The following is a 15958-nucleotide window of genomic DNA, read 5'->3' as shown; positions in this document are numbered from 1 at the left end:
GTGCTAATAAACTTGTGTTTAAGTCAACAAATTTCCTTGTGACTGCTCTTCTACAACCTCGCTTTTTTGCATGAAATCCAGTTTCTCATACAGAAATTGTCAGAGTTTAAAGCAGAAGTTATAAAGTCTCTTTTAGGGTGATAGATAATGTAAGGATATAGGAGGGGGATATCTTAACAATAAGCTTGAGAAGAAGGAATATCAGTGGATAATACGCCTTTGTGCTGATGTATTACCAGGTTTAAACCAGACTCTTTCTTTAAAACCTGTACTAAGGTATAAACAAATGTGTTTGAAATGCTTCTGCAACTATTGTTTTTAACTAAGATTGATTGCTTAATTGAATAAATAATGGCTGTGTGATTTTTGATAGTATATAAAAATAGTTAGTATGTGTTAGTATTTTATACACTGATGAAGGGTTTGTTTGACCTGAAAGCTTTGTTTTGTTAAACACTTGTTCAGTATCAGCGCTGCTTGGTTTGTTTCATACTGCATCCAGTCTTGGTTTTATGAACTAAGCTTTGTTCTTCACCTGTTTGGCTTTTTGTGAAAAGTACTCAAGCACCAACACACTGGCCCAACGCTTTCTGGAATTCATCAGTTCCAATGCCCTGGACCAGATCATTCTGATCCCCAGTAGAGGAAGCAACATCCTTGACCTGTGTTGATTACTAAGATTTCTAACTTATGGGACCGTTGCTCAACAACAGTAGTCAGTCCCTACCTGGTCAGATCCAACAATAAAGTAATCCCCTTGGAAAATGTACATCTCACCCACACCCCCCACAAAGGTAACCCCCTTGAAAGACTTCTTCATAGCTGACTTTGGACTCCTAAAAAAAGAGGTGGCTAACTTCACAGCACTATGCTAATGGAAAATAGCTGCATGATTGCTAAATCATACACAAATGCACTGTACAAACATGTACATAAATGCATGGAACTATCCATACCCAACAGAACCAAGATGCTCTCCTCCAAACACTGGAGTCCAATCTGGTGGTGCCCTGCCATTAATAAACTGTACAACAGAAGGAAGAAACTGTTGCAGAAAAAGGTGGAGTCCCAAGACTAGAAAAACTCCATTATTCGCCTCAACAACAACTTGAGATCCTTCATGAAATTATCTAAAGCCAGCTATGACAGCAGAATTGCAGAAGACACTGACTACAATCACAAAGCCTTTGATAGTTATATCAAGAACCTCCACTGCAATACCCAGAAGTTCTCTGATTTACTACACAATGCAACCTCCTATACTGAGCCAACAGATGTTGCCAACGTTCTTGCCAACACATTGAGTGCCAGCTTTACTCCTCTCTCCCCCTATGGGAACAATCACAATGATAGACGAATGCCAGGCACCCAGCATTACTGCAGCCCAGGTTAAATGTGCATTGTCCATGGGCAGGAATACAGCTTCCATGGGACCCAAAAATATCCCTGGCTGTGTTCTACATGAACCACAAAGAGACGTGGCACCTGATCTGTGTGCCCTGTTCAGTCACAGCCTCGCCTCAGGCTTTGTCCCTCCCAAATGGCGTTCTGCTACAGTCAGCCCTCTCCATAAAGGAGTAGCGACTGCACACCCTGGGAATTATTGGCCCATTAGTGTGACAAGTCTATCGCACATATAGGCGTCGGAAGCTGTTGAAGACTGGGGGAGCAGAGGGTGAGAGGGGCACTTAGTGATCTAAAAGGGCAATTTTTTAAAACTATTTACTACCACAACATAGGTTCACTTGAAGGACATTTTAAGCTTTGCCAGTTTCCCTTTTGGTGCTTGAATTAACATTTCCTGATTGGTCTTACCTATCCTATGGCTTTTAATTGTATATTAGCCCTAGTGAGAATAAATGTGATCATACTATAGATAATTTGAGGGGACCCATGTAAGGGATGCAGCATTTAGGAACTGCCTCTATCCATTAGTGGCATGAGGGGCAATCCTGCAGTACATTTTCTATTACCCATCCTTAGATCCATGTTGCATTTGAATATGGACAGGGATGAGTTTTGTTTTACTTGAATGGGTAGTCTGTTCTGGAACAGTGGTAGCCTCTGTGATATATATCCATCTCTCCACAACATTCAGTTTAGATACCTGGACTGAGTATTTCTGATGCCATTTGACTTGCTGATGTTCAGTAAGACCATCTGTATTAGGTCGGAGGATGCCTTGCATGCCAGACATGTCACCTCTAAGCACTCTGTAGGATACTGAGTATAATGATAAATCTTTGAGGTTGTCCATGCATGACCTATTATTTAGGACTTGTATCCTTTTAGTAAGGTATTTCTGTAGATATTCCAGTTGTTGCATGGGTCTGAACAGATACATGCCAAAATGGGCATTATACAAAATGACTGATCTAATGAGGGCTTTGTAAAGGGGTGCAATAACATCTGTAGATCTAGTCACACAATCAATTTGTTTATAAGCTGTGCAATATAGAAAGGCTTTCTTATGACTCTGGGCACATATTGTTCAAAAGTTAGGTCACTGTACACACAAGTTTCCAAATGCCAAACAACTGGGTCAGTTCTCAGGGGGCATTGTCAATTTGGCAGCTCCCTGCAGTAGATGACGTCCCAAAGGATGTGATAATGTATTTCTTGGAGTTTAGCTTCAATTCATGATTCTGGCACCAGTTATTGTTTGGGAAAAACCTTCCTGCACAATTGGTAAGTCATTTGGGGATTCAATAACTTCTCCTTGCTTGCAGACATCTCAAACTTAGTCGGGCAAAGCCCTTTGGTATTTTTGTTTTACTTTTGAGATGTATATGCCAAACAGAAAAAGTCTCAGCACCGAACCCTGGGGGACACCATTGGTGACTGGTCTCTTCCCCTATTTTGGTCTCCTGCATCCTGTGAGCAAGCATACATGCATACATTCTTTAATTCACCTTCCTGATTGCATTAACCTGATTGTATTAAATTATATCCCTTGTATAATACAGCACCACTTGTTCAAATGTGTTTTAAATTTGTAGTTTGGAACAGTTTTCTAGTAAGCAATGAAACAAAATGTATGAACCAATAATGACAAAACTGCCCGATTCAGAACATTTTCATCATAAAAGGCTACTTCCACACCCAAACTATAAACAGAATGACAGTAGTGTAAGCCATAGGCATCTTCTACAGCTTCTCACACTTATTTGGGGGGGCAAAAGGTCAAAAACCAGGGACACATTTTAAACATTGCTTGTATAATTTTGGAAAGTTGCTTGAATAAAATGTTCTGTTACTACCATGCATGTCACTGGTAAGTCTTGAACCCAGAACCATATACACAGTGCAACATACCAGTATGCAAAATTAGCAGTTCGAAGAACAGGAAGACTGAAACTTAGTGGCTATCATTTAGTGATTTCAGTTCTCACTTCTCACCATAGCTCTCAACCTCTTAGCACAAAAAACCAGGACAAAGCCAATAATAGGAGAATACAAATTCAGTTCTCACTTCTCACCTTATCACAAAAAGCTCACAAGTGGTGGTGGCTAGGGACTTACCAGGGACACATTTTAAACATTGCTGGTAGAATTTTGGAAAGTTGCTAGAAAAAAGTGATGTGTTCCACCCATGCATATTGCTGGCAAGATTTGAACCCAGAACCCTATACACTACAGTCAGAACAACATACCAGTCCACTATGCTAAATCAACATTTTCCTGAAAAAGAGGAAGACTAAAACTTAATGGCTATCATTTAGTGAATTCAGTTCTCACTTCACACCATAGCACTCAACCTCGTAGCACAAAAAACCTGCACAAACAACAAAGACAATAATGGGGGAATACAACTTCAATTCTCACTTCTCACTCACCATAGCTGTGAACTGTTAGCACAAAAAATCTGGACAAACAACAAAGCCAATAATGGGGGAATACAACTTCAGTTCTGACTTCTCACTATAGCTCACAACTGTTAGCACAAAAAATGTTGACCAAGCTCAGAAATGGTGGTGGCTAGGGACTTTAGGCTCCTTTTACCCTGTACCAAAGGTGCAGGGTTTGAACCTAAATGCTTCTAACTACCAGGTATATTACATGGGGGGGCATTTTCACACAGGCAGGTGATGTAATATTATAAACCCATCCTCAGTACTGTTACACAATGAGGCTCACCTTTTATGCTGGCACATGCAACTGTTTACAACTGGTATGCCACTGTCCACAGCAGGACATCACTGAATGCCATTCAGGCTATCCATGTGTGTGACTCACTCTGTCTCTGTCCCCCTGTCTCTCTCTCTCTCTCTATCACTGTCTGTCTCACACTTCCCCACATCTATGTGTGTGTATGCTTGACATATGTTATCTGTTGCCCATATATATGTCTGTGTATTTCATGCAACGGATGCAGATATATCACATATGGGCCACATAGCTAGCTGATGGTAATCCTGTGTGTGTGTGGGGGGGGGGGGCAGTTGAGGTGTACATAGTTGTCTGTATGCACAGACATATACAGAATACAGTCATATATTCCGATGTGGGTTCTAACATGTGGGGAGGTTGGCATAATGGTCAAGGTGTTCACCTTATAGACACAAGGTGCAGGGTTCAAGTCTCACATAGGGTAATTGGCTAGACTTAAAAATGGTTTACAGGGGCAGTTAGACTAGTACCAATCTGTGTCCTGTGATTCTCTAAGTAGAGGAGCATGCCAAGTGTGATCCTCTATAGTTAGAGTGGGACTCCATTCCAGAGATAGGTGTACTCCAGTCCTGAGCTTTGTGTGCTACAGCCATACCTCTCAGGAGTACACAGGACTTTCCTCAGGGTAATGGTTTGTTTTGGCAGACATTTTATGACATAGCTGTACTCTGACACTACAATGTATTGTGTCATTACCTAGTGCCAGACATCCTCAGATCATCACAGTGCTTTACCAGAGGAATACTAGTTGCATGATGCATAGACCAATATTATGAGGGCTGCTATGTACATTCTTGACCAACAAGGCCGTTTGTGAGGTGTGGCTACAGCCAGTTTAGTAATGTTGCACTGTGTAAACAGTCCGGCAACCTGCTGATATACTGGCTGGGGATCTCCTGCTTGTGTAGTATATAACCTGAGAAGTCATATCCTTGTGTGGGCATACCTCTCCCCTGTACATTTTTTGGAAGGTTGTCCAGATGTTTGGCTAGAGGTTCTATCCTTTCTACCTAAAATTGTGTTTTTATGGCAAGTGCCTTCTGTGCAGAGTCTGCATGTCCCCTCTGTGGTCATGTGGGTTTCCTCCGGGTGCTCCGGTTTCCTCCCACATCCCAAAGATATGCTGTAGGTGGATTGGTCAATCTAAAATTGGCCCTAGGTGAGAGTGTATGTGTGTGCCTTCTGGGGAAGGTTGGGCGCTGGGCTAGCAACTCAACACAGTAAAACTCCACTGCCAGTCATGAGTAGACAGGCGATCCGCTGTGGCAACCCCTAACCGGGAAAAGCTGAAAGAAGAAGAAGAAGTTACATATAATTGAAGAGTGATGTTACAAAATAATACAGACATTACTGTTTCAGACTACTTCACCTTCAGACAATTCCCACTACTGCAAACTCTTCACCCTACCAACTTTCTCAGTATGTAAGGGCGATAATTGTAACGCATGCCTATCATTGTCCCTTTGTTCCACTTTTTTTTCTGCCCTTGTCCAATCATCTTGCTGTCAGAGGTTGGGAGTTATGGGTGTGGGTACAGAGTGCATTCTACTGTGCAAGCTTGTCCATTATATGTAAAAGCAACCATAAGACAAAAGGATTATTGAGAATAACCACTGGCAACTGTACCAAAAAGCACTTATATTCACAAAAGCTTTGGCACCTCAGCTACACATCCTTCAAGATGTCACTTATATGTGTAGTATATTCTACATAGCACTGTAATTTCCAGTTATGTCAGTGGCAGAGCAGGGGGTGTCACTGACATGCATGAAGGTTGACACTGCAGTTATCTGCACATGACCCTGTCAAAGACAGCACTGTACCTAGGGCACTATAAGACAACTGCCAGGAGAACATGCTGGCCAGATTCTGTTAATATTAATCACACATACACATAGCTCACTGACCCCTGCATATTGTGGACAGGCAACATGTTTTTACATGTATTGGTACAGCCCTGGCAATGTGTGCTATGCTGCTATTTCCCTGCAAACATACATGTTACTGCATTTGTGTGGGTAAAATGTAAATTTGCTTTACATTTTGCTTCCATTGACCATACTATTGTGCCCTGTCTTGGGGACTAGAGACATATCAGTAAAGAGCACAGGTCAGATTGCTGACATACATTTGAGTTTCAGACTTCTTACCCTTCATAGCCTTACTGCAACTGTGGGTCCTGCTGTGCTGTCACTGTGTGAGTCTGTAGGGGGGTAATTCAACATTACCACCATTTGTGAGCATTTACCAGACATTTTCTGTGGTTTTCTACAGCTAACTTGCTATGTGGGTGCAAGGGGTGGATATGGGATCCCCACAGTGGCATTCATGCCTGTGACCTATGACCCTCCAGTTAGTTGTCCCCACATATATACTGCAGTGGGATTCGCCACCTTGGGTGCTACTACATAGTGTGTGGGGGCCAGTTTTGGCCAGATATTTCCTGATGTCCCACACAGCTGTCAGTTGTGTGCTGCTGTCTCGGTAGGCCACCCCATTCCCTTACATGCATGCAGCATTACCATAGATATGCTAGCAAAACATATTAATCCATTAATTTATTGTTAAGAAGACTGATTTACCTTGTGCTTGCGGCAGTTGTGAGGATGGTGCTTGTGGGCCTCCTATGTTGAGTGTACACAGTACACTGCCTATTCATGGCAATTTACGGGTAATGTGATGTGTATGTCACCCATTTTACTATGTGTGTGAGTCAGAGAAGGGTGTCAGTCCCTGGGGTTCCTACAGTGTCAGCCTGTGTGCTATGCTATGTATTGCCTCTTTGCCAAGGCCTGAGCATACTGGGCATGCCTCCATCTGCCTACAGGAGCAGGCTCAGGGGTCTCCTCCTCTGAGTCCCTCTATGCCTGTGGAGACCTTGGTAATGGTGGTGGGCTGTGTGCCCCTTCCCCGTGCTGTTCCTGCTGCAGCTGTTTCCATGGGATCATATTGTGTAGCGTGGCACATACTATGAACATGTGTGCACATGTGACTGGAGAGTACTGCAAGGCTGCACCAGATATATCATGCCAGCAGAACCACGACTTGAGCATACCAAACACATGCTCTATAATGATCCTGGTTTGTGTGTGTGCCTCATTATGGCATTCTTGTGTGGGTATGTGTGCATTCCTTATGGGTGTCATCATCCACAGCTCCAGTGCATAGCCAGCATCCCCCACCAGATGGCCATATGGGATGCCCCCATTGGCAAATGTCTGGTACAGCTGTGATGAATGCCAGATGTGGGAGTTGTGATTGCTTCCAGGGCTACCAGCACACACATTCATGATAATGCCCTGGGCATTGCACATGTCCTGGTAGTTGATGGAGGGGAATCCCTTGCAGTTTATATAGACCCTACCCTGTTCACTGGGTGGTGCTTTGATGTGGATGTGCATGCAGTCTGTGGCACCTAGTACCTCTGGGTATTCTGCTACATGGTGGAAGACACACATATTGCTGGTCATCTTCTCAAGGGTGTTGGGAAAGTAAATGTTCTTATCGGCATGTGGTAGCATGGCATCCAGGAACTGGTGGTGTACCCTAGATACAGATGCCTGTGAGACACCAATGATGTCCCCAGTAGGTCTTTGGAAAGTACCTGTAGCTAGAATTCTTAAGACTACACATACCTTGGTATCCACTGGCATGGGTTCTCCTCTGTTGGTTCTAGGTCTGAGTTGAGGCCGGCACAGCTCAGTGATTTGCTAAAGTATGTCTCTGTCCACCCTGTAGCAGTCTACTATCTCCAGACCATGTAGCCCCTAGTAAGTTACCCTAGGTCTGAACATTCTCCTCCTCCTCCTTGGTCTGTGGCGGTTGTTAGCATTATCCTCCTCTCTGCCCTCAGCCTCTAGCACATACTGATGGATCAAAGCAATGGCAGCCCCTAACATTTTCCCATTTAAAAATCCCCCACATGTGTACACCAGTGGTGCAACGTTTGCGGGAAAAATCAGATTGTAAGGTGTTTCCATAGTTTATAGTGTTGTGCTGCAGATGCTGCCTGTATGATTTGGCTGACTATGATGCATTCCACCTGCTGGCCATGTAAATTGTTCTTGATTGCTTTTATTCTGCTATTTTCCTTTATTTCTTTGTATCCCTTCCCATTTCCTCCCCTTTTAAGCCTTGAGGTCTGCTGCGCAAACCTGATGCCCAAATGTAAACAGTGCTGCCATTTTTTTTTTTTTTTTTTTTTTTTTAGAGCAGCTGCATGCTCTGCAAACCCATTTAGCTAATGTAAGCATTAAGAAATAGCCCTCCCCTGGCCATGAACCCATTCCTCATTTCATGGAATAAGTCAATACAGCCTCAAACACCCCCCCCCCCCGACTTAGCTGTGCTTAGCTAAGCTTATCTCTGTGCCATAGAGCTCCAGTGTTCTTACAACATGCCTGACACACACTCTTTTCATGTCTATTGCTCCTTCTAGTTACCCCATTGTGCTATAGCACCTACACGGTTAGGTGCAGTTTGACGCTTAGGAGATGTTTGTGATTCAGTAAATTTCCCCTCATTTGCATACCCCATACTTACTGCACTAACACAGAGCCTTTCCCCTTGACAACCACTGTTCCCTGGTATTGTTTTCATTTTGCATGCCATAGACTATAATGGCAAAATGCAGATTTTCCTTAAAATTGAGTTTTCAAATTTTTTTTTTTTTTGGCACTATCCCAATTGCACGCTGCTGTCCTGTGCTTAAACGGCAGAGATCGGCCAACAAAAAGTAATTTTGAGTTTTATAAAAATGAAGCACTTTTTCATACCAATGACTATATATTTGGCCACTGGCATGCCTAAAGTCTATAATACATGCTTTTTTGTGAGCTGCCATGTCTCCATTTTCGTATTTGGAAGAATGTATTCGATTAATAACTGAATACATTTCTGCAACTAGCATTGTTCTTGCATGGATACCGGCCAGATTGCTGAATCACTAATTCACCTCATTTGCATGGTTTTCACCAGTAAATGAGGTAATTAGCATTCTGCAGTTGTGTCCATGCAGGAACAGTGTAGGCACGCTTGTGCACGTCAGATCAGCTGTTTGCTGGATAGCTCGGAGGCCATATTCCATGTAGGAACGGCTACACTGTTCCTGCATGAAATTGTGAGCTTCCTGAATCCTTGGATAAATCTTTCCAAAATCTCTCTTTTCCACTTTTCACCTGACTGTGTCTCCTTCTCCTATTTTAAGTTTGTAAATTGCACCTTCCATCTCCTGCTGCCTGAACCTACTGCCATACTTTTTACTGTTTTGAGGTTGCCAGTTCAGTAAAGACTTTATACTGCTGTCTTTTATGCCCACAGTTTACCATCTTCCCATTTCTGTTATCTATTGTTTTACTTCCTTCATGTTTATGTTCTATACTGATTCCCTTATCTTCTTTCTTTTTGTGTTGTTGAGAACTCCTTCAATAATTTATTTTTGTTTTGCTTCTGTTCTTTACTGTCTCTTCTAAGTAATCATATATCCCTTTCTACATTTTTTGTTTTATCTTATCACGTCACCTCTTCTCCTTCTTCAATCACCTGTATTTCTTTTATCTTATCCTCAATCCACCTCCTTCTTCCTTATTTTTTAACAAACATGTGAACATTTTCTCTCTTTCCCTTTAATTGTATTCCAGTCATTACATGGAATGTGTTTGTCAGGGGATGTAATGTGGATCTTGCAACTAGATTACTGTTTTCCAAAAAGAAATATGTTTTATGTAGTCTCACCCAACACTTATGTCTGTGCGAGTAAAAAATATACTTGTCTCCCTTTTCCTCTCAATTTTCCATTCTCTATGCATCTTTCTTTCCCACTGCTCTTAGGTATAACCAAATAAATCTTCCTTCTTTGGTTATTTTCCTCTTTCTCAGCCCTTCATCCACTTCTCTCTTCCCATTGTTACAGTCCAGTCCCATATATAAATACAAACTTTTTCTTTAAATATAATGATTTTCACCAACCGTCCCTTAAAACTTTTATATACCGGTATTCAGTGGGAGGTACACTGTCACTGTCATGGACATGATCCTGAGACCATTACTCTTTCCTTTATTCCATACATAGCTGCGTTTCCTAGCCTCCAATTTGACTTCTATCTCCATTGGTCATGCTTTTCTTTTTTATATTATTGCCACTCTTCATTTTGTCCTGTGTTATGCCAAATTTGCCACTAAGCTTTTTCCCCTACTCTTAGTTTCTTATAGTTTTCATTAGTTGATTATTTTGTTTTATTTGAAGTGCTATTACCTGTGGTTTGGGTCTTTTTACATGCAATAGTATTCTTTCTCCTTACTCCTGCCTGCCAACCCATTAGCATTCCAGGATTTCATGTTAGATATGTCATCCCCATCTGTCCACATGTCCCATTCCCATCCTGTCCTACTTAATCTTTCTTGTGCTGCTTGCCTTTTGTCCACTTTCCTTCTTTGTCTCCTGTCTCCTTCTTCCATTTCATTTCTATCTTTCTTTCCTTGCTCTTATCTGTTTTTGTTGTTGTCTCTCTCCCCTTAACACACCTTTAGTTATATATGTATTTACATTGTGCACCACCATTTGCAGCATGATATTACCTCTGTGCAGAATAGCCTGTCTCTCGATGCTCAATACTGAATTATTTTTTAATGGCTACAGCAGTAACAATGCAAACAGAGGTATTTTTTAATACTTACCCCAATGCTCTTCTAGCTATAATAGTCTGCTCTTGTGCATCGCACTATTCCTTTTGATCTTTGCAGGGGCTAGAGAAATAAATAGGTCCTAATGAGAAACTGGATAGTGGCATACAGTGACAGGTTATTTGTTTGGCTAAAAGATGGTATACTCACAGTACTGAGATATGCCTCTCAACTGTCCAGATTTTCTCAGAATGTCCTGATGTACTAAGAGAGTGAGAGGTATCTACTGAGGTGGTGACTATGCACTAATTTCGGTCTCCGATTAACTAAGGAGGTCAGGCTTGCTTCGACTCAAATTGCTGTAGTTGATGGCACTGTACTGCATATGTGGGATGCCAGTAGCATGAGTGACAGCTTTGAACAAACTATCCCAGGTATTGACCACATACTGTATCCTGGCATAGTCCTCCTGCAGGAGCTACTCCTGTAATGCTTTTGGAGTATGTCCAGCAAAATCTTGGACTCCTCCTCACATCACCTCTGTACTCTGAAAGAAGCAGTAACATTACCTTCTCCAGCAATAATTATCCAAACTTGAAATATCTCAGGAATAATGGCAGGAACTTGGTACCCAAAACAGTTTTCAAGTGTCTCATCCTCTGAGCTACAACAGGCAACTCATTTGCATAATGGATGACAAACTAATAAAATATATGTACTGTATTATTATGTTCTAGAGGCACTTTTTAAGATCTGAAACAATGCAGTCCTCCATCCCTCCATTTGAGCAGAGAATACCTGCTCTACACTGACTCCATCTTGAACTGGATAATAATGAGATGGCAATACCCTTAGTCCCAATCTGTTATGTGTACCACAGGAGTGTGGAGCTCACAAGTTCTCAGTCACGTGCACAGCATTGATTAGTGATTTTCACAATATTTACCAGGTCTGCTTATCATGCAAATTGAGTGACTCAGAAACAATCATAAGAAGAACCCAATTATCATAATCATTGAACCCAGAAGGGCAGTCAACCCAGTATAAGCATGAACAGAAGTATAGAGCTTCATCACACCACAGAAGAAAACATCAACAGTAAAAGGTGTGTAAGTCTTGCATCAGCTATCACCAAAACGTTGTTGCTGAAAAAGATAATCTGCTTATGTAAGGTTAGTGGTACCTTATCCATTGCTTTCTTTATCAATGGCTAGCTTTGCATGTGCTATTTAATGTAAGGTCTAGGAGTGGTGTCAGTTACTGGTGTTTCTAAATGTATTGGCCAAAACTATCTTAAGGGGTATATTGCAAATATAATGAATACATGGTATGCGGACTTGTTACACTAGCTTGTAGCAATAGTACTATGCCATACATCATTGTACTGTTGTGTGTAGTATGCATATGTGATTATTCACAGACTTAGTGCTCATATGCTTGTTAAGTTTTAATCATGTGCTTGTTTGTGCTTTTGGGAAGGGAATTTTGCTTATGACACTGATATGCCTGATATTTAAGTAACGATTGCTTTGTGCATATGAGTATGTTATTACTGGGCACAACTAAAGCATAATAGATAACCTATTAGTATAGTATTAGTGTTCGGATTTCTAAGGCCCCTGTAGGATGACAGCTGTTAATTCCACTGTTTTCCATACTAGCAGACCTATGCCAAAGGAACAGGTGCAGAGAAAAAAAAAACATTTTGCATCTGGTGGTGCTTCTTTGTCCACCCACAAGCCCAAGCTTTTGGATGCTGAAAAATAAGGTGGTACTAGAGGTCCTTTGTCTCCATTGTAGAATCTTGCTTGCACCCCATTCTACCAACCAGTCCTTCCAGGACCATGTCTAACATGAATTTTCAACAATGTTAATGTTGTTGTTGGTCAGAAACTGCAGAGTAACTGATATGATCCATGCTGCCACCCACATACCAAACTCCCTTTCATGGGAACAGAGGGCTAACGCTGGTTGGCCATCTACTGTACCATTTATTATGCACAAGGATAGCTTCTTGTCCTCATGTAAAAGTGGTACCCCCTTTACAGAGATTCACGGCGTTGTGATGGATGTCTGTGCACAGCTGGATAGGGGCCAGATACTTTCAGCTAAAGATGGTCAGGTATGTGGTTCTAGAATCAGTTTTTGCAAAGCATTCTTACCTATTAGTCACATTATAGATTCTAATAGCTGTCTTAGTTATGGAGTACAGCTACATTGTGTAATTCATTGGCTATATGGAATCATCTATTGGGCCATGCAATGTCTTCTGTGAGACACCTGTCAGAGGTGAGGGTCCATTCTCATGGCCGGTCTTCTGCTATGTTTATGGATGCTAGGCAACATGACTATAGACTTGCAAGACACCACTGTTCCATTACTAGCGCTTTCACATCAACATCGGTTGTGAATGTGTCCACACCCTGGGGAGCATGTCCCCATGGTCATGGTCACCATTAAGCTCAGGCATCCTCAAGCAGATGTCAGTCACAGTCAGATAGTGCAACAACATTTAGCCTAGGTCATGATATAACCAATAAACTCCTGGCATTGCCATCTCTCTTGGGTCGGGGCATGCAACGGACAATGAACATGCATGCCCTAGACCTGTAAATTAGGCCAAGGTGCAATGCTTTACCAAGTGCTGAAGTTGTATTCTTGAAAATGCCCATGCATATGTACACACACACACACACACACACACACACACACACACATACACACACACACAACACACACTTGTCCGCCAGTACATCCCATACATGAACCGACCCTGGCCCTTCTACATGCTAACTATTACACAGTCCAGTTATCATACTACACACATAGGTACTTCTTCAGTTAGTACACCTCAGCATTCACATTCACATTCACACACTGTCCTGTGAAAGCCATGTTCTCTTTAGTCATTTGGCCATGTCCACACTGATGATAACTGTGCCATTCCCCTTTATACATTGTTACTTTGGTACCTATATCTCGTAGCATTGCCTACCTATCCATGTGTAATCACAGTTTGCTGTTTTTGTATGCATCACTTTTGCTATTGTGTATCTGCCTAACTCTTTATATAAGTATGTCATAAAGCAGTGTGCAGTCCACTGTCTTAGCTTTTTAGCTAGTGCCATGACATACTGTTCCTGCATCCTTCTGGCATGGTCATCCACAGCTGCTGGCTCCTGCTCTGACTCCTCATCTACCTCAGCTGCTACTACTATCTGTGGTTCTGGGAACTGCAGCTCTGCAAGAGGACACCATGTGGTAACTGCTTCATAAGTATAATGCTATGTAACATAGCACACAGGGTCAGCATGTTGGCACACATCGCTGCGTGGAAGTGCAGGACAACACTAGATGCATATAGACAGCAAAACTGTGTCCTCAAGAACAGACTCAATAATGTTTCTAGTTTGCAACAGAAGATGGTTATAACTTGGTCAGTTTAAATATATGGATTTCTAATTGGTGTTATGAGCCAGAGTTTCAGGGCATATCCAACATTACTCACAAGATGCCACTTTGGGAAGTCATCCTTTGCAATCTCTTCATAAAGATCACATGTGTGCCATATGTGTGAGTTGTAAGAACTGTACAGGTGGCCTGCACACATGTTGTAGGTGATACCCTATGCATTACAGACTACCTGGCAGTTGACAGAATGATATGTTTTGCAGTTCATGTACCTCTTTCTCAGTTTAGCATGAGGGGCATTTAATTCAATGTGCGTATAGTCTACGGCCCCAAGAACCTCACAGAAATGGATTGTAGCATAGAAGTCTCCCATAGCACTCTGTCTCTCTCTCTCTGTCTCTCTCTCTCTCTTCTTGAATATGTGGTAACCAGATACACTCCCCCACATGCTGCAAAATGGCATCGAGAAACTGATGGAGTATGCTAAAGTCATATGCCTGAGATACCTCCACTGTGTTCTTGGTAGATCACTGAAAGGTGCCTAAAGCTACTAGATGTAAAGACACACATACCTTTGTATCTAGTGGGATAATTACTTTATGACTCCCAAGGGATAGTGCATGTGGGTAACATGTCCGCAGTTTGTTACATGGTGCCCCTGTCCACTCACTAATGATCCACTCTGCCACTGTCTTGGGAGGCATGAAATGTTAAGTACCATCAGATGACCCTGCACCTTTGGAGTGATGTCACACTCCAATGGGCAAAATAGATGTTATAAGAGCCTCTTGCAGATACAAGTTTACAATACCTATGACTACCCCTAACATTGTTTATTACTTTACTCTGCATGAAGCTGAGTGTATGTCTGTGAACAAATCTAAAATGGTACATCTTCACTGCCCACCAATGAAACATTTCTGAATCACTCTTCTTTGCACCATTACTATACGCAGCACTTTATTATGTGGTCATTGTCATATATCATGACCAGACATGTTATTTTGGCTGGCCACATAACTTTGAAGGGTTTTCTAAATTGTACACACACATTGATTGTTACCTCTCATTGCACAAATCTGCATACCTCAACACAGCAACATTTTCTGAATCTGGCACTATAAGATTTCTTTTCCTTGCTGTATCAAATGTAGTATCCTACCCTTGAAAGACATATGAGTTTCTTAGCCTTACCTCTTGTGCTAATTAGCTAATATGATAGATTAACCATAATTCCTTTCCCAACAGTAAATCAAATATGTACGCCTTTCTGAGATTTAATAAACTGATGCACTAAACTGATGTCTTGGATGTTTCTAATGTTTCCATATATTATTTATATGGGCCATCTAGCCAAACCACATAAAGAGACATACAAAATGACTGTCATCACAAAAATGTATGATAAACATTGAGATGGTTGAGAGTTACAGAGAGGGTTTGAAGCATGAATCTGAAGAGGCTTAGAGAAAACCAAACCTTGTAAGTGTGAAGAAATTATTAACCATGTCTTTGGAGAGACAATGGAAAAAGTACAAAGACAGTAGGAGACAAAAATATTAATTGAGAAAGAAAATGATCAGAGAGAGGTATTATTCTTTAGAAACTGTTAATGGATATTTAAGGGCAATTAAAATGAACTATCTACAGGTTTTTGTGGGATTCCTTGCTTTTCATGAATTTAAAATGGTAATTTTTTTTTTGCAGTTTTTGCATACATGGCTGAGTAAAACAAATTTTACATGAAATGAGCTAC

This window comes from Protopterus annectens, chromosome 1.part0 (assembly GCF_019279795.1).
Source record: "Protopterus annectens isolate FY-2018-M chromosome 1.part0, PAN1.0, whole genome shotgun sequence".
Classification (NCBI taxonomy): Eukaryota; Metazoa; Chordata; order Ceratodontiformes; family Protopteridae; genus Protopterus; species Protopterus annectens.
Note: the sequence above shows the minus strand (reverse complement) of the source record.